Here is a 19165-nt window from a genome sequence, read left to right as displayed (position 1 = left end):
AAGGAGGCTGGCACTATCCTTTCCTGCCCTAATCCGTCAGCTATGTCTCTTGTGTTGATGCTGGTTACAGACACAGTAAGGAAACTTCAGACTAGAATTTTAAGGCTACGAATGAATTTTAAGATAGATTTGTTGTGAAGCCTGGACACCATCGATTGGATGTGAACTTCAGTTTGATCTGTTCTGGTAAGAGAAGTGATTTTCAATGCAGTTTAAGTTTTTTGTGTTTTTGACTTGGTTTGAAACCAGATATTCAAAATTATGATGGTGGTGTTCTTTTGTTCTATGCCCCAAATAAGTGTAATCTCAGGCTGAGCAGAGTAGATAATCAATATTATTACAGATCAGAACATTTGCTCCAATAGTAGACCAGCAGATTGTACTGTATGAAATACAGAGAAAACACACTGTAAAGAGAACAAACATTGCCAGGGCAGTCAGTTGAAAGTCCTTAACAAGGTGCAAATTAATTTGGGACCTACATCTATTAATAACAAGCAGGAAACATGAAAGCTCATATTCAGCAGGGATAGCCTGCCAACAGCATTATGTAATCAATGCACACACACATCTCACATTACATTTTTTTTCTTGCAATAGGTATACTCATTTTTACAAAGGGTTAAGGACCTTTGTTATGTCACTGTTGACGTATTTGCTGGTAATAATGGTAAAACATTTAGCAGAAGAACAAGCTGGGCTTTACTCTCTGGGTCCTTAATGTCTTCTATAACTGATCTATGACAAAGCAGCTTGTATAGTAATAAGCAGGGGCTGCAGGCCAACAGAGGGCGCTAGGGCACCGCTCTCCTTTAGCCACAAATAAAATCATTAATAATAATAATAAATTATTATTATGAAATAAATTAAACAACATTATCAATATTTGTGTGTTTGGAATAAGTTATGCACCCAGTACAAGTCCTCCAAACCATACAACCACATTGGTCATTTATTCCTCCCCTAATACAACCTATAGGAGCATTTCATAAATGAGCCCCCTTGCGGTGGCAGAAAATTCGACGCACAGGAGCGTTTTCCATCCTCATACCTAAACATAACGGTCGCTAGGTTAGGTTTAGGCAACAAAACTACTTAGTTAAGTTTAGAAGAAGATCATTCTTTGGGTTTATATGTGTACATTTGTTATATTACTTCACTTTCGGTTATGTGACACAGTACAACACACCAGAATAACCACGAGTTCCTTCCCGAGACCATTTTGGAGAGCCACCGTCTCTGCGTCAGGAGCTTAGCCCAAGACGACTGTGTTTGATTTATAGAAATGCAAACAACCCAGAGTGTTTTTTTTTCCCCTATCCCAGAATGCATGTATGACCTTACCTCACAGCGCTGTGGAGATAGGCCTGGCAATGCGAGACTATGTGTTGACTGAACTCAAAACATCAGCATTACTGGCTAGACCTCAAATTTTAGTCTGGACCATTTTAGTCAAATGTCCACATTTACAAGATGGATTGGCACAAATGCTTGCACTGCCAGTCATGTTTCCCATACAATGTGTATCCTAATGACTATACTATATATACTATATACTAGACTATACACTATATAAAAGAACTTAGACTTAGAACTACACTTTTAGTCTTATTTGATCTGGTCTATCAGAAAAATGTTCAATGTCATTGCCTCCCAAAACCAAAATTACCCACTCAGACATCTGCCACTGCTACAGTTAACGTTTTGGCAGAAAAGAACTACCTGGTTAGGGTTAGGCATAGATTAGGCTAGGATAGGTTTAAAAACTCTCATGGTCATAGTTAAAAGAAACCAGTGTTAAGTGGAGAAAAAAAACAGCGAGCTCTCCTTTCAAAATCACACACCTTGTTGACCGATAGGTAGGTCAGTAATCCATCACAATAAACAGCATGTCTGCATTTATTTTAAGTTATATTATGTAACACACCCACTTCAGTGCCTCATGTGCGCAATGCAGCCAACTCAATTAATTATTGCATCAAGACAGGAAATAAATACGTCAGGATAGCTCTGATCTCCCTCTCCCACTACTGCAGTGTTGTCCCTGTTAAATGGACCTTTTTCACAGCAGACATTTTTGACTTGTCATAGTAGGAAAAGCACAGCTGAAATTGATAACCTTAACGATGGCTCAATTCCATCAAGTGTCCCAGTAAGCTATTTCAGTGAGTCAGCATGCACAATACCAGGGCCTCTCCTAAGTGGAATGCAGCCATCATTAATGGTTTTGAGTACACCTGTGCTTTTCCTGCTATGACATAGCAAATACATTTCAGACCGACAAACATTGTGATGGGGTCTATAACCTGCATAAAACATAAATTGCATAAATGCTGAAACGCTTTGTAATCAATTTCAGCATTTTAATTTGGCAAGTAAACTAAATGGTAAATTTAATCACAAGTGACAGTGCAAATTATTATATTATCACATTTTGTCTAATGAAAGAACGACAATAAGTCCTCAGCATTTACATTTGTCTCTCCATCTCTCCCGTGCACAGGGCGTTTTTCAGTTCAACAGACAACACACAACTTTCCATCTGATTGCGCACAGCCATACCAACCTAAAAAATAATTTAATTTAGAAATGTAAGTGTTATGTTCAAATGACTCACATAAATAAAAAAACATTTCTGATTGCAATTGAATTGCAAATGAGTTATGTCTCATTCATTGACTCGATGCACTGTACTGCCATTATGCAAATACGTCAATTTGGCTGCGGAAAGTACCTAAGTTAATTGGTGCTTCTCCTGTTGCATGGATGTATTATAAGAACTGGATACATCATTCGAGCAGTTGCTCAGTGGCACACGAAGCCATCATGGAGCCAAAAAAAGAAGATCAGCACTACTATTGCATTGTGCGGCCCATAGAGCAAGTGCTCCACTAACCTTAATGGGGATTAAATGATTTAATCATATGGCTCTTCTAGACTTTCTAAATGTTATCAGACCGAGTGGATCAAAATCTGATAGTGAAACAAGTCATTTTACAGGGGTTGGGATACTCAAAAAAAAATGTATCCACTAATTCATGATCAGTAAGACTATGGGAAAAAAAATTATTTTTGGGCCAGAGGACATCACGTGACAGCCTGGGAGTAAAGTTTGGCCGCTATATTCAATTTGCTTCAAAGCCTGGCACATTTCCTGGGGGCCTGTCCTGATGACTGAAGGGGGGTGTTTTTGTGAAAAGAAAAAAAAACGATCTTTTTGGTTTTCTAAACATTTTTCCATCATTATGACCATAATGTGCAGAATGTGCAGAATAGGTATTTAGGAAAAGTCAGGGCAGGAGGGAATCGGGGATATGGCGGTTCTAGTGTTAAGTTATTGGTTGGCTGATGCCTTTATTTTATAAAACTTGTGACAAACATAACCAGTTACACCTTAGTGTCCTTACAATTTAGGGTAGAAATTAGCACTCCACATTGTATTTGTATTTAAATATATATATTTTTTTAAATGAACTGACTCAAAATAAGTTTTCCTTTGACATGTTAACAGCTTACATTTCTGTCTCTATTTGTGTCTCTTCCCTGTGCTGGTAGAGAACCCTCTTTTTCTGAGGCAGAGAAATAAAGTGAGAATGTTAGTCCTAAAGTGGTGTTCGTTGATAATTTGGCCTGTAATAAGACCTGGTCGAGCCCTCTTCTGGCTTGGTCAGTTGCACGGTAATACATGTAAAGACCTTTAAAATAACTTTGCTCTTACACCTGTATTTCAAAACAAGAATAGTATAAAAATGAAAGCAGGCATGTTAAGTGTGAGAGACTATACCTCAAGGAAGTCTCTGCAAACTGAATTTACATGAGGAACATGTAAAATGGAGGATTTGTGGTAAACATGGAAAAACAATGACATGGTCCTTTAAATCCAGCTGGTAGCTCATATTTGATGATGCTGCTGTACCAGAGTGCAGCTTACTTCTGCTTTGATTTGATACAGTAGACTGCACTCTACCTAAAGTATGTGCGTGTGTGTGTGTGTGTGTGTGTGTGTGTGTGTGTGTGTGTGTGTGTGTGTGTGTGTGTGTGTGTGTGTGAGAGAGACTGTGTGGGGGTGGTCTCTTCCTGCTGTAGATAGGAAGGTGTTGCATTATTAATTTTGTCTGAATGACTGGGCTGACTGTAGCTTTCTCTCCAGCTCCCTCTCCTCACAGCCATCACTTTTTCTTTCTACTCACACAGTTTATCACATCATCAAAATCAATAAGTTGAAAAGGTTGTCATGAAAACAGACTTCCTGTCAAAAAAATGTTAAAGTATAATAAGCATCTCCACTACCTAGCAGAGGAGTGTTCACTGTTTGGCTCTCTTTGTTCACAGGCAGCGGAGTGTTGTCTAGACTAGAGTCTGTATAGTGTGTAGTGTTTCCTGACTCTGTAATGTTTGGACTGACCTTGAGGAGTGGATTTTGACTGGTGGAACCAGCTGTACTTTATCAACCCCATCTCATAGGAATTATAAAAAACTTTTTTTAAGGAAATGTAATAATGTATCTAGATTCTCATTATTAGATCCCAGAAGAAAACTGGTGTTGACAGAGCGGTAACATGTGGCCAAGATCATGGGCACAACAAGCTGACGTGAGAGGGTTAAAAAGTTTTGCTTTGTTTTCTGCTCTGTGAAATGGAATTTATGTTTATGAAAAATTTGATCCAGGCTGGAAGTTTTTGGTGATGCGGTGTTCGACAGGGGAGTTAACGATAGTCTTGGCTGACATGTTATGTAGATTAGTCTGAATTAACATTTTCAGGACAATTGCCTGACATCCATCCGGCGCTTGGCTAACACACCACATGTCCCTCACCTTCCACTTTCCGTGTGTTGCCATTCTCAAATCCCTTTGCTTTGGGAAAGCTTTGAGCTAGCAAGCTACACGCTGAAAATGGCAAGTTTTGATAAATTTCGAATTTATTATTGTAGATCTGCAAAGTTTGCGGCATTTACTCTTTAACTGAGGCGTTTTGGGACTGATTGGGGGTGGATTGCTATGGACGAAGTACATATGGCAATACACTGGTAAAAGCAAATTACATTTAATTATGTATCCAGCTAATTTAATTAAATAATATGGCCTAATTTTATCCTGTAGTGTGTTACTCTGCACTTGTTTTTTGATTATTACAAATTTTAAAGCAAAATTATCATCTTAAAGTAGAAGATACAGTATACTGTTTCTCACATCACATAAATTATAAAGAGGTAAGTGAGTGGTCTTGAAGAGGATTCTTTTTTTTCTGTCTGGGTATTAACTGTCTCTCATTTGGACTCGTTCTTGACTTGGACATGAAATTTTAGGATTCGGTCTTGACTAGTCCTGGTCTTGGACTTGACAAAGATGGACTTGACTACAGCCCAGCTTAAAATGCATCCTGGGTAGCGAGGAGCAAAGAGGCTTGTCTGACGAGCTATAATCAAGTATATACCGGTGTCTCCTTTTCTGAAGTCTTTTCACCCTTGGCATATAAAGAAAGATGTGGGTAACACACCAAAGAGAGAGAGAGGGAGAGAGAGAGAGAGAGAGAGAGAGAGAGAGAGAAATTCAAGGTATTTGAATTCTACATACTGTGTTAAAAATGTGCATAGCAACTGTTCTCTACTGGTTGAAACATAGCTATTGCAATAGAATTTTGGTATGCAACGAACGCATATGTTATTAAAATCTTTATTGATAAATCATCACACGCCTCCCTGAATCCCGGCTGGATAGCAGCCTCCCAGATCCCCGGCTGGCTAGCAGCCTCCCAGATCCCCGGTTGGCTAGCAGCCCCCCAGAACCCCGGCTGGCTAGCAGCCCCCTAGATCCCTGGCTGGCAAGCAGCCTCCCAGATTCCTGGCTGGCTAGCATCCTCACAGATTCCCGGCTGGCTGGCAGCTCCCCAGAACCTCGACTGGCGTCCAGCCTCCCTGAACTTGCTATGCCCGTTCCCCCTGAGACTTTGCCGGTCTCCGGCGCCCATGAGACCGCCTCTGAGACCTCCCCTGAGACCGCCCAGAAGACTTTGCCCTTGTCCTGCCCCCCAGAGACTTTGTCCTTGTCAGTCAGGCCTACTCCTGCCCCTCGTGCCCTGTCGGCGGTCAGATCTACTCCGGCCCCTCGTGCCCTGTCGACGGTCAGACTGACTCCGGCCCCTCGTGCCCTGTCAACGGTCAGACCAACACCGGCCCCTCGTGCCCTGTCAGCGGTCAGGCCCACTCCTGTCGGCACCCCTGTCGACGTCTGTCCCTGTTGCAGACAATCTTGCTGACCCGCTGCCTTTGGCGACAGCCGCCCAAGAGCATTCAACGTCCAGTTCGGCCGCCAGAAGGCTTTTATTGTTCTGTTTTCTTTGGACGTCTGGGATCCGTCCCTTGAAGAGGGGGTTCTGTTATGGTTTTGGTATTGTGCCTTGTATGCTGTTCTGTTTCTGTCTTGTTTGTATTGTGTATTCCGTTTTTTTTTGCTGTTTCCTGTTTTTATTGTGAAAGTCTGGTTTTCTGTCTTGTCATCTGGTTTTACTTCCTGTGTTTTCCCACCCTTTTTGATTACTCTCCCTCTCCTAATGTGTTTCACCTGTTGTATCACCTGTTCCTTGTTTTCTCATTACCTCATGTATTTAACCTCTGTGTTCCCTTTGTCTCGTGTCAGATCGTCGTGTTTTGCCCATCAGTTTGTCTGTTTGTGTCCTCGTCCGTTCAGCGTGTTGGAGCCTGTTGCCGTTGTTTTTGATTTCTTCCTGCGTGATTTTGTAAGTTTGTGAGTTTTTCCGTGTGCTTTTCCTGTCTCTGTACTGCCGTTTTCTGTTAAAATAAATCCTCAAGCTCAAACCATCTCCTGCCTGCCTGCCTCCCCCTGCATTTGGGTCCACTATCTTCAGCTAATCATCACAGAAGTGCCCCATTGACCATGACCAGGGGTTAAAGTGGGCCGGAACAAGCCTGAACGCCGTTCCGGCACCTTCAATTAACTAGTTAGTTAATCTAATTCACTTTCATACATTAGTGTTTCCCGTTCCTTTAAAAAAAAGGCCAAATATCCATTCCGGTGTTCCTCTATTCACTCTCTGCAACGCCGTGAGTAAATGCAAACGGCAACTGTCTGTGGTGAGTTTGCAAGTCTGTAATAAAAGCAGGACAGTCGCACACTTTCTGGTAAAGTCCGTTAAACAGATGCTACAGACGTTGTCGGTAGCCAAGGGGCTAAGCCAGCCTCCGCAAAGCGTACCTACTATGGAGCCATTTTGATGCTAATAAGCCATCACCTGCTGTTAGCATTCCATTGACTGCTAGTGTTTTGGCGTCACTTTGATAGCGAATAACTTTACATCTGAAGCGTTTAAAGACTCTATTTGCCCATTGTTTATTTCTAAAGAAACACGACAATGTATAAAAAGCTCCATTACCTTGTATCGAACGATTGTGTCATAACCAAGCGACTTACTGTCGCACAGTAGATAAATTACTGTATAGTACAGGAGAAGCTTGCAGGCAGTTTTGACTTACATTAGCTGTTTTAGTTAATTACTAATGTTAACTAGCATTTTAGTTAGCAATAATTAGCCTGTGCCTATGTTATTTCCGAACATATAACTATGCTCTCCGTCTCTGCAAGATTCGGAACGATTGAGATTTCTCTTGGCACAGCTACCAGAAGACTTCCAACTTTCAGACAGGTTGCACACGTCACATCTACGTAGTCAAGATCAGTTGGAGGCTGCGCAGTAACGCTCAGCCATCACCGGAAAAGTGCTTCTAATAGCCTTCACTGCTCTCCGTTGCAAGTCTACGGCGTCGCTTTGTCCATTAATTTTACTGTCTATGTAGGTAGCCTACCAGGTCACAAACAGGTTGAAAACTCCACTCCTGGCTGTTTTGGAAGGACATAACGAGAGTAACAGGTGAACTAGAAGTGAGTTGTTTTTTTTCACAAACAAGGCACATTAACAAATTCACTTCGAAAATAGAGCTTTTGCCACGGGTCGAGCATAGAAACCTAGATAAAAATAAATATTGAAATTAAAATTCCTGAAGTGTCTCAAGTAAATAAATACATGTAAGGGCTTTCTTGTCAGTTTCAATGACTTAGCTGTTTTTTTTTCCAATTTTGGTGTGGTGTTGAGTAGTTGTAAAAAGTCACCTCTTTTCACAGATGAAAGAAAAATAACTAATAGCCTGAAGAAAGCCTTAGCGCTTTCTTCTCAGACCTTTTTAAAAGCACAACCAAGGAAGCCTGAGGGAGGTTGTTCTTCATTATCATGTTTTTATGTACTCTGTAAATGAGGTTGGCATTCAGAGGGTAAAGAAAAGGCTTAAATTGAACTTGCTGAAACCTGCAGACACCCTGCTGACTCTGCAATCACATTAATTATGTACTTTATTAGGAGAGACAGTCAATACCGGCTGATGAAGTTGGATCTGCCATGTGCCAGAGATGGACCGATGGGGTACAGACTGACTCGTTCTGTCCAGATTTTAATTTCCTGCTGGCCACCTATCAGTAATCAAACAACCTACAGCTGGACCTTTACTCATGACCTTTCTTTTTTCATTTATCCTCTCTATTCTTTCATTCTCAGTCACCTGTTTCTTGGAAGTCTTGCACTCATTTATACAGGACAGTATACAATACAATAGACAAAAAAAAAGAGCTTGTCACAAAAACAGAGAATCTACTTGACTTGCTACAGTTTGCTTATAGAGCTAAGCGAGGGGTAGAAGATGCTATGGCCACTCTGCTTAACCTTGAGGGCACCAAAACACGCTAGAATTTTATTTGTAGATTTGTTATCTTTAAAGGAGAATTCCTGCCGATTTTTACCTGAATCTTCATCGCTAGATATCACAGAGTACTGTCGATAGGAAAAAATCGGTGTTAGCAAACTGGAGTTGCTGCAGCTAATGGCCAGAGCTCCCAGTTAGCTAAAATGCCAGTTGTGGGGGCATGTTCTAAAGAGTGCCTTTGTGCCTCTTAACAGACACAAAATGCAATTGAAATTTCTGTGCAACATGAACAGGGCCCTTACGTGACAACAAGATGATTTTTTAACTCAGACATTGTGAGGAAACCGTTTAAATTCAAAGTTTGTACTGTCACCTACCTCTTTTCAATCAGGTGCTTCACTGAAAGCCCAGAAGAGTCGATTGCGGAGGTCATGCCTTCGCGACGAGCAGCGCCTGTTTTGCCTTTCGAAGTTTAATGTGGAGAAAACCCTCATGACCATCTTATACAAATTACATATTGACTTTGTCTTAAACTTTTCTATTTTTCTGCTGGTATGAAAATATGAGCGTAATGGCCAAAAACTGTCGAAAAGAAGAAGATTAGTAGCAAAATCCTCAGTGTTCAACAAAACAACCTCACTGACCAGTACAATAAACGAGTGATTCAAAAAGTTAAATCCATCCTGTCAGCTTCCACCCCCTTCACTCAAGTTTCAGCTACTCCCCCACTCATGAACTCAGGTCTGGCCAGGGCTGAAGGTGGTGATGGTATGCATGATGTTATTAATATATATTACTCAGTGCACCACCTTATGTGGCTCTCCTTCTTTTGTTGTGCTGTCTCTAATGGTTTTGCATGTATGCCTTGCTGCACCATAAACGGCCCCTCTGGGACGATATCAATAAAGTAATGCACACATGAAGTCACATGTCATTGTAGAGGAGCTTAATCAGAAACTTTGGTGACCGCAAGGGTGCAGTGCGATCCGCATGAAATCGCGATGCATCTAAAGCTGCCTACACATGCTCAGTGGTAAATCCGCTCTGCGCTGGCTGTGCTATTGTTTTCCTATGGGAACAGTGGAGACAACTTGGAGGAAATTCTGCACTTAAAGTTCAAATTATTTCAACTTTAATTGTCACCAAAGTCAATAAAAAGGATAGAAGCAAAGTTGCCTGGTTATTCCAGATGTTGAAGCAGGGAGTGGAGGGGACATGCCACAGCATCCTCTGTCCTTCGTTTGGCCCTATAGACAGACTGATGGGGTCAAGCTTTAGATCAGTTTTTGCAGGCATTTCATGGCTATGGTGCGACTGGTCGGTGGTTGTGTTCTGAATGTCTTACTTTTAATAACTGTGTGGTTTGAAACAGTTTGTTTTAATAGTGTTTTTTCGAAGTACATTTTTTTTTGGAACAAATTATTTTTGCCTCTGACATTGTTTTGTCTCAAAATTTAAGTAGTTGTGCTTCCACAGCATGTGCTCATACCTAAAGGGTAATTTAATTTTTTTCAACCTGGACCATATTTTCCAATGCATTGGTGTCTAAGTTACTAATGTGAAGAAATATCTTTGAAATTTGTCGAGTATTGAGCAAGAATGCTGCAGGTAGCCGTGAACCTGGCTGCAATGTAATCATATAGGGCAAATGTGAATCATCAATTTCCGTCCCCTAAAAGTGCAGTTTTTGCCACTGCCACTGGCTCAGATTGTTATTATAGTGTCTGAGTCACAACATTATGGAAGGATCCCTACAGAGCTAGACTTTTTTGATAAAGAGTAAGATCTAAGCTTGTGCTGGTGTAAAAAAATTGGTATACCAAATTTAACAATAGAACTTGTCTCAGCCGCTCCCGAGTGAGACTGATGAGAAAGTTCATATTGACAGTGTAGTGACTCTAGACCACATGGTAGTGGTAATGCAATAACCTCTTTGGTTTTGTTATTTACACTTTGTCTCATCTCTTTTAGCTCATCTCTTTTCTTGGCTTGAAATCCTACATGTTTCCATATCGGCGGTGCAGTTTTCTTTGAGACTAACTCTGCCATATATCATCTTGTCACCCCCAAAAACACATGAACTTTCTAGTAAACAAACATGCACCGTTCCCCCTCCCACCGCTACTAAAATGTGACCTCCACATTGCGCAGCTCGGCTCGGAAGTAAAGTGCACAGCCCGTCAGACACTAGCTACTTAGTTTGTTTATAAACAAACCTAACAATTATTTAATCATGTTGTCATATTGCTTATTACCAGTGTAGCAAGCTACGTCAAAAGTCTAGAAAGCTAAGCTACCAGTTACTGCACATTAAATGAAGCTTTGACTTAAAAGGATATTTCACTGCTGGAAAGATGAATATGTATTAAATTGGGTCATTTATGTCGTAGAAATGTGAAATGTTTTTAGAAGTTGGTGCCTTCTAGACCGAGAAAAGCTAGAAAATTTATTTTTTGCTCATGTGGATGAAAGACAACTACTCCAAGAATGCACTTGCTTCGCTTCCCTACGAGTCCACTCCCAAGCCACGTCTACCGGTTACAGTATGAAGGTAAATATGGTGCAAAACGTGAGAGCTTGTAGAATACAATGTGAGAACTTGCAGAACAAAAAAATTTAACTTGCATGTTAAAATTTGCACTTGTAAAATAAAAATTTGCACTTGTAAAATAAAAATTTGCACTTGTAAAATAAAAATGTGCACTTGTAAAATAAAAATTTGCACTTGTAAAATAAAAATTTGTACTTGTAAAATTTATTCACATTTGAAGTCACAAAAAAGAAAAACATGAGAGCTTGTAAAAAATCCGAACTGTGTAAATTGAAATTTGCACTTGTAGAAAAAATATTCACAAATGTGTAGATTGATATTTGCATGAACATAATGACAGCTGCAAACTTGTAATGCAACATTTACTCATGTACTTTTTTTTACTCAGGTTGATTTTCCATCACAACCACAACTCAGTGATTACAACCTTCGAATCTGTCACTGTATGCGCTCTCGCCATCACAAAGAGGCGAATCTGCGCCCGACTTTTGCCAACACTTGTTGCGATACATTTGGTGCAAAACTAATTTGTACCTGTGGACTTAGGCTGTGGAGCTCTGTGCCAACAGAACGGGAAAGCAGGGTTTCTATCGCCAGATGAGGGACAACTCTGTCCGGCTTATTTAGCTATGTCGCATGGAAGCCTGGTTGAATAGCAAGCCCGTAAGTACTAACTAACCAACCAGCCTGATTCTAAATAAATACCTTTTAATTATCTTAACACCTTTTAACAGTCAAACTGAAACACTGGCGGTGAGCTCCAGGTCCTGCAGACGGACCGTCACCAGCGGTATCGTCGCCAGCGAAACATCGCTATTATTGCCAGAAAGCTTACGCTGCCGACCTCTAACCGCAGTCGGAGCTCCAGCGGGACACAGAGAGCCCCGCACCGTAGCATCGGCACATCCCCGCCATGACCACAGCTTGCTTTGCTGATGTTGTGCCTCACTGCCAATCATTGCACCCGCTTGGGCAGCAACAATAGCTTCTGCAGAATTACATCCACCTCGCGGGCAGCAGCAATTTATTTTGCCGAATAATGCGTCATCTCTTAACCCTCGTTGCTGCAGATTTGCAACCCAGGTAGCAAGGAAATGATAGTCTGATAAAACATTGATGTCTCTAAACGTTGTAAAATTATAATCATCATTGATGAACATGACAAAGGAATGTATATAGCCTACATTTTAATTAAACAGTAGCTACTTTGCCTTATAAAATCATTATTTCCCCTTATGGATGGAAGTCTTGGCAGGGATGCAGAACTTGGCACGTGTACCCGCTGATGACGGCCGTCCGCCTGCGGCTGCAGGACCTGGAGCGCACCGCCAGTGTTTCAGTTTGACTGTTAAAGTGTTTAGATAACTAAAAGGTATTTATTTAGAAGCTGGTTAGTTAGCTAACGCTAGCTTGCTATTCCACCAACACTAGCGGTGCCTGCTACCGGGTGCGGGGCTCTCCGTGTCCCGCTGGAGCTCGACTGCAGGTCGAGGTCGGCAGCGAGCTTTCTGGCAATAATAGCGATGTTGCTCCGGCTGGCCGATACCCACTGGTGACGGTCCGTCTGCAGGACCTGGAGCTCACCGCCAGTGTTTCAGTTTGACTGTTAAAAAGTGTTAAGATAATTAAAAGGTATTTATTTAGAATCAGGCTGGTTGGTTAGTTAGCTAACGCTAGCTTGCTATTCAACCAGGCTTCCATGCGCCATAGCTAAATAAGCCGGACAGAGTTGTCCCTCATCTGGCGATAGAAACCCTGCTTTCCCCGTTCTGTTGGATCAGAGCTCCACAGCCTAAGTCCACAGGTACAAATTAGTTTTGCACCAAATGTATCGCAACAAGTGTAGCAAATCGATCCAGATTCGCGCCTCTTTGGGGCGAGAGCGCATACAGTGACAGATTCGAGAGGTTGTAATCACTGAGTTGTGGTTGTGATGGAAAATCAACCTGAGTAAAAAAAAGTACATGAGTAAATGTTGCATTACAAGTTTGCAGCTGTCATTGTGTTCATGCAAATATCAATCTACACATTTGTGAATATTTTTTCTACAAGTGCAAATTTCAATTTACAAGTTCAGATTTTTTTTTACAAGCTCTCATGTTTTTTTTCTTTTTGTGACTTCAAATATGAATAATTTTTACAAGTGCAAATTTTTATTTTACAAGTGCAAATTTTTATTTTACAAGTGCACATTTTTATTTTACACTTTACAAGTGCACATTTTTATTTTACAAGTGCAAATTTTTATTTTACAAGTGCAAATTTTTATTTTACAAGTGCAAATTTTAACATACAAGTTAAATTTTTTTGTTCTGCAAGTTCTCACATTGTATTCTACAAGCTCTCACGTTTTGCACCATATTTACCTTCATATTACAGACATAGACAGTGAGGCAGTCAAGTCAAGTGTGTTTTATAGTCATTTCAACCATATACACGAAACGTTTCACCGTGGCTCAAGTGGTGGTGACATGAAACAGGCTACATTTAGTGCACACACATCATAGGCTCCGTAAAGTTCAGCTAACGCATTGGTAGCATTAGCGCTTGGTGGAATGTAAACATTGAGTATAAACACAGCTGTGAATTTGCGTGGAATGTAGAATTGTCTGCATTTAACAGTCACAAACTTCACCAGCGGTTAGCAGTAGTTGGATAAAAGCACCCCATTTCTGCACAAGTCCATGTCCATGTTAACACAGCCCACCTCCACAAGTCTTACCCGACAGAGCAGCATCTGCTCGAAAGGCTAGCAGGCCTGGTAGCTGGATAGCAGAGTCCGGTACACTGTTGTTCAGCCATGTTTCCACAAAAACACAGCAGTCTCTGAACTCGCGTTGGGAGTTTCGTTGAAGTTGGATGTAGTCCAGTATATTGTGTAATGAGCGGACACTTGGATGGATGGGACAGGTGGTCGGCTAGTGTTAGCTTTCTAGCTCGAACTCCTGCCCTTGTTCCGTGTTGCCACTTTCTCGCACACCCCTTTCGACAGGGACGGACTGACAATCTGTGCGTTCGGGAAAAGTCCAGAACGGCTGTCCAACCGACGACCGTCGGCACAAAAAAAAAGTCTAATAAAGCGATATTAACAGCCAACAGCAGGGGGCGCAAATGCTACGTGTAAAAATAAAACTGAAGAAGAAGAGTAGGCCTACATCATTAGACGTGAGTTAATTTCACATCAGCAAGAGGTACTGGTAATGCCATGAGCAGGACACATTATAATAGGCTGCCTTTATCCCTATCTTAGCGAATTGCATAGTCAGCTATCAACATGGGTGTGTGCATCATGATTATGAAAATGATCGTGCCATTTAGTGCTGTCAAACTTAATGTGTTTAATAATTTCTGTTAGGTTAATTTGAAACATTAAACGCGTTAGAAATGAATCACGGGTTGACCGTGATTTCACTTGGTTGAGAGGTTAGGTGAGCTCACTTTTGCGTCTAGGATGAAGACTATGGTATTGAATTAAATGGGAAAAAATTAGGAATGCATTGGTACCACTCTAAATGTGCTAACAAACAAATTTAACCAAAAGTTTAACCAAAAGACCGTAGCTTGCACTTTCTGTCTGTCTTCCATCAGAGTGCAGTTTTTCCTTGTCTTTCATATTTGCGTTTACTATTGTGGAACTGGCAAAGACCAGAGGCCCGCGCATTTTAATGCAGTTTGTTATCTGCATGAATAAAAAAACGTACTGGTTTATGTTAGGCAGATTATAAAACGTTTTTCTCTCAAACACGTCATGTCCTTTTGTCGACGATCCCATTGATGAAAAAGCTGTATTAATTCACAGAGAGTTTACGTCGGGAGATGATATTGAGTCCCGACTATACAGTAGATGTATTTTCATTTCCACATAACCGATTTGAGAGGTATTTTTTATCACAGTCCATCAGATATGTAGATACCTTATCTGTCCTCATATCACTAACATCAACCATCGTGGACAGGCTTTAACATCCAAGCAGATTCTTTGTGTCGCATTATGTTTTTTGCAAACAGCAGTTTTCTTTATAACAGTGTAGCGGATCACACTGTAATAGTAAAGCCACTGTAGAGCCATCAGAAAAGTGTGACTTGCTCTGAAAGGTTTTTTTAAATGTGTTCCCTGGACACAAACCAGTGAGAGCCATTAAAAAGAAATACATGATTATACATTATAGTTCTGTTAATGATCATGGTGCTGCAGCCTCAGAATGGGATTATTAGGCTATAGTTTTTTTCGCCCGCAGGATTGCACCTAAATGAAATTATAGGTGTAATACAATTCCAGTTTTCACCAGTAATATTATAAGTTAACTGTAATTAAATATGAAATTAATACACTGTTAATGCGTACGCATTGACTCGAGCAGCAATTTTCTCTCACACCAATTCTCTCTCTTTTGCAGCAGCAGCCGTTGTCTTGCTTTTTTAACGAAATGCATGTTCAAACATTAAAACTCGCTGTTTGTGCGCATGAGTATTTCCGCCGACCCGTTTGTTTGTGGTTGTTACCATGGTGAATCGTAGAATATAGCTCCATTCATACTGCCTTTTGTGCACGCGCGTAACCCTGAGTGAACTTACTCCGAGTTGATTGAACCAACTCAAATCAGCTGTTCTGGAACCTAAAACTCAGAGTTTCCCATCTCAGGGTAAATCAACTCAGAGATCAGGGTTAGACTCAGAGTTTGTTAAACCTCCTTCCTGGAACGGGCCTCTGGTGATTTTTTGTGAAAGCTTCACAGACAACATTGATAGGGCCTAGTCATTTTCATAATTTCACAGCCTTAATATGAATCAAAAGTGTAATATGACATTGATAAAATATTAAATAGGTTATTCAATGCTAATTCTTTAACACAAAGCAACACGTTATATACATTTATATATGAATAGTTATAGTATATAGTAACTAACACTCTCAGTGTAGTTTTGGTATAGGCCTACAATATATCTAATCCCCATGTTCAGGTACAGCAAGCAGAGGTGTCAAGTAACGAAGTACAAATAATTCGTTATCTTACTTAAGTAGAAATTTTGGGTTTCTATACTTTACTGGAGTAATTATTTTACAGCATACTTTTTACTTCTACTCCTTACATTTTCACGCAACTATCTACTTTCTACTCCTTACATTTTAAAATAGCCTTGTTACTTCTATTTCAGTTTGGCTTGTTTTCATTCCGGCTTGTCATTGTTCAAAAAAAAAAACACAAAAAAACCTATCCAGATAAATCGCGCCATCCGGATAGAGTGAATTTGATTGTGGTTGGATGAGAAGATACATATACCATTCCGACACCCTATTGGTTTGTACACGATCAATACGGCACCGGTGCCTTAACGACCGTTATCTATTGGACCGAATAGCAACGCGGATTTCGGTGCCTTATTTAGGTGCCACTTAAATGACTGTGCTTCTCTCTGATGCTCCGAAAACTGACGTTAGAGGGAACTGAAACATCGCCGCACGGGATGCTAGTTAACACTACACTTGACAGCAGGTAACGTTAGCCCTACCGTTAGCTAGCAGCTGGAGTAAACACGGTTAAATGCTGACAGCTAAACGGTGTAAAAGTGTGTCTGTATTTCACTGTAGAGGACTGTAACACCAGACTGTAGCTGCCGTTGTCTGAAAAACACAGAGATGTGTCACCTTTTTCAGCCCTTCTGAGTTTGCACGTATGATTTTAATATAACATTATTATAGTCATAATGGCCTTTAGAAAAAAAAAATTGTGGAGGTGGGGTAGTGCACTATAGGCCCCTGTGGGGTGGGCTAAGCTTTTGTCCTTAATAGCATTTTTCCCCCTTACATTATTTTTACTTTTATACTTTAAGTAGTTTTGAAAGCAGGACTTTTACACTTGTAGCCGGGTGGTGAATTTGAACACCATGACATTTATTTCTGGTTTGTTTCAGTATGTATTTTGCGTTCTAAAAATGAAAGAAATGTGCATATGTTTGTTTGTTTGCTGGCAGAAGATACATTTTTAGTTAGTTATTCCAGCCACTAGGTGGCGGTGTCACACGCCAAGAGTTGCGCGGTGTCTCTTGGTCGCTCTCTTTTTTCCTTTCGGGCCGATCAGGGAAACAGCACGGTGGAGAATCCTGAGTACATTGTGTGAAATAAAAGGGTAAATATTGCATAACTGGTTAAAAACATGTATGTACAAAAGGTTAAAATGATATCTGTATTCATCTTTTAACTGGATGATATGTTATAGATGAGATTGACTTTGGATGGATGTCGATGGAGTTTATGTGTAGCGGCCGACGCCAGTGTTTCCATGTGTTAGCAAGGTATTGTTAGCATGCATAAAGCCTCACCTATGCTAGTTTATATGGTTATTGGTAAAGTACAACAACTGTTTGTGTTTTTTTTTATTGTATTTAGACATCAGTGTGACAAGTGTGTGACGTTGTGCGCTCCCTGGTGAAGCCGTTTTTCAGAGTCTGTATTCTGTGAAATGTAAGTGCTTTCTAAGTCAAACTGTATATTTAAGAATCAACTGGAGTTTATTGTGAAGGTATATTCATATTGTTTTATTTTTGTTTTCTGTCAGTGTCCTTAGCCACTGCCGTATGTTTTGGATAATTTTGTGTTAATTATTTTATTTATTTTTTTGGTTTAGGCCTTTCTGCCAAATTGAAAATACTGTCAATGTTACAGAAATAAACTAACCCCGAAAAAGTTATTGTGTCCTGTGTGGGTCTTAGTTCAGCAGGCTACACACTTTTACTTAAGTAAAAAACTTGAGTTGATACTTCAACTTCTACAGAAGTCTTTTCAAACCCTAGTATCTGTTCTTCTACTTGAGTAATGAATGTGAATACTTTTGACACCTCTGACAGCAAGTAGCCTACTTTATCTCTGAAAGTGTTGTCAGTAATACCGTGTACTGTTTTATAATTACAAGTTTGTGTAATTTGGGGTTTCTGTAGCCAGTGACATTTCATTATTTGTATTTTATTGTCAATGCAGATGTAATGGCATTGTACATTTTTTTGTTTTTATTTGAAGGCTGAGGCTTCATTAATAAACACAACCCCAATTATAATCATTGGTTTTGAGATGCTACTTGCTGTGAATACCTTGTCTAATAGGCTACAGTATTGTGGCATAGTATCAGGACATCCTGGCTAGTGTCTGTCACGCACAGCTAGGGGTGAATGGCCGGATGATGGGCCTATTTGGGAGAAAGTCCAGGGCTGTTTTTTAGCCCCAGTCCATCCCTGCCTTTCGATGTCCCCTTACCCGGCTAGCGGCATCGAGCGACACCGCAGGCTGAGGTGCTGGTCTCCGTAGCAGGCGAAGCTCACCTAGTGTGTTGAGTATTCCGTCTGTCATAAAGTTTCCTACATATTCTCCGATCTCTACCAATGTATCCCGGTGGTACACATGTGCGGTAGGTTGAATGCATATAATTGCAAGTTTGCTGCTGTAAAGAGAGAGCCTGTTAGCTAAGCTTCAAGATTGCTGACACTCGACTCGCATCGGGTAGTGACAGTCCCACAGGCGAAGCTCGCGTAGTGTGTCGACTATTCCGTCTGTCATAAAGTTTCCTGCATATTCTCCGATCTGTACCAATGTATCCTGGTATACACATATGCAGTAGTTTGAATGCATATAATTGCAAGTTTGCTGCTGAAAAGAGCGAGCCTGTTAGCTAAGCTTCAAGATTGCTGACGCTCGACTCGCATCGGGTAGTGACAGTCCCACAGGCGAAGCTCGCGTAGTGTGTCGACTATTCCGTCTGTCATAAAGTTTCCTGCATATTCTCCGATCTGTACCAATGTATCCTGGTATACACATATGCAGTAGTTTGAATGCATATAATTGCAAGTTTGCTGCTGAAAAGAGCGAGCCTGTTAGCTAAGCTTCAAGATTGCTGACGCTCGACTCGCATCGGG

At 40.7% G+C, this 19165-nt stretch overlaps 1 protein-coding gene across 1 annotated transcript in view; it reads left to right on the top strand.

Moving 5' to 3' along the window:
* Window positions 1–19165, top strand: part of LOC120563826 (synaptic vesicle glycoprotein 2B-like) — a 143911-nt gene continuing 124746 nt past the window's right edge. Inside the window, exon 1 of the mRNA XM_039808241.1 lies at window positions 1–186. The gene's annotated coding sequence lies outside the window, so the exon portion shown is untranslated. The remainder of the gene's footprint in view (window positions 187–19165) is intronic.

This window comes from Perca fluviatilis, chromosome 8 (assembly GCF_010015445.1).
Source record: "Perca fluviatilis chromosome 8, GENO_Pfluv_1.0, whole genome shotgun sequence".
NCBI lineage: Eukaryota > Metazoa > Chordata > Actinopteri > Perciformes > Percidae > Perca > Perca fluviatilis.
Note: the sequence above shows the minus strand (reverse complement) of the source record. Positions and strands in the feature narration are given on the sequence as shown.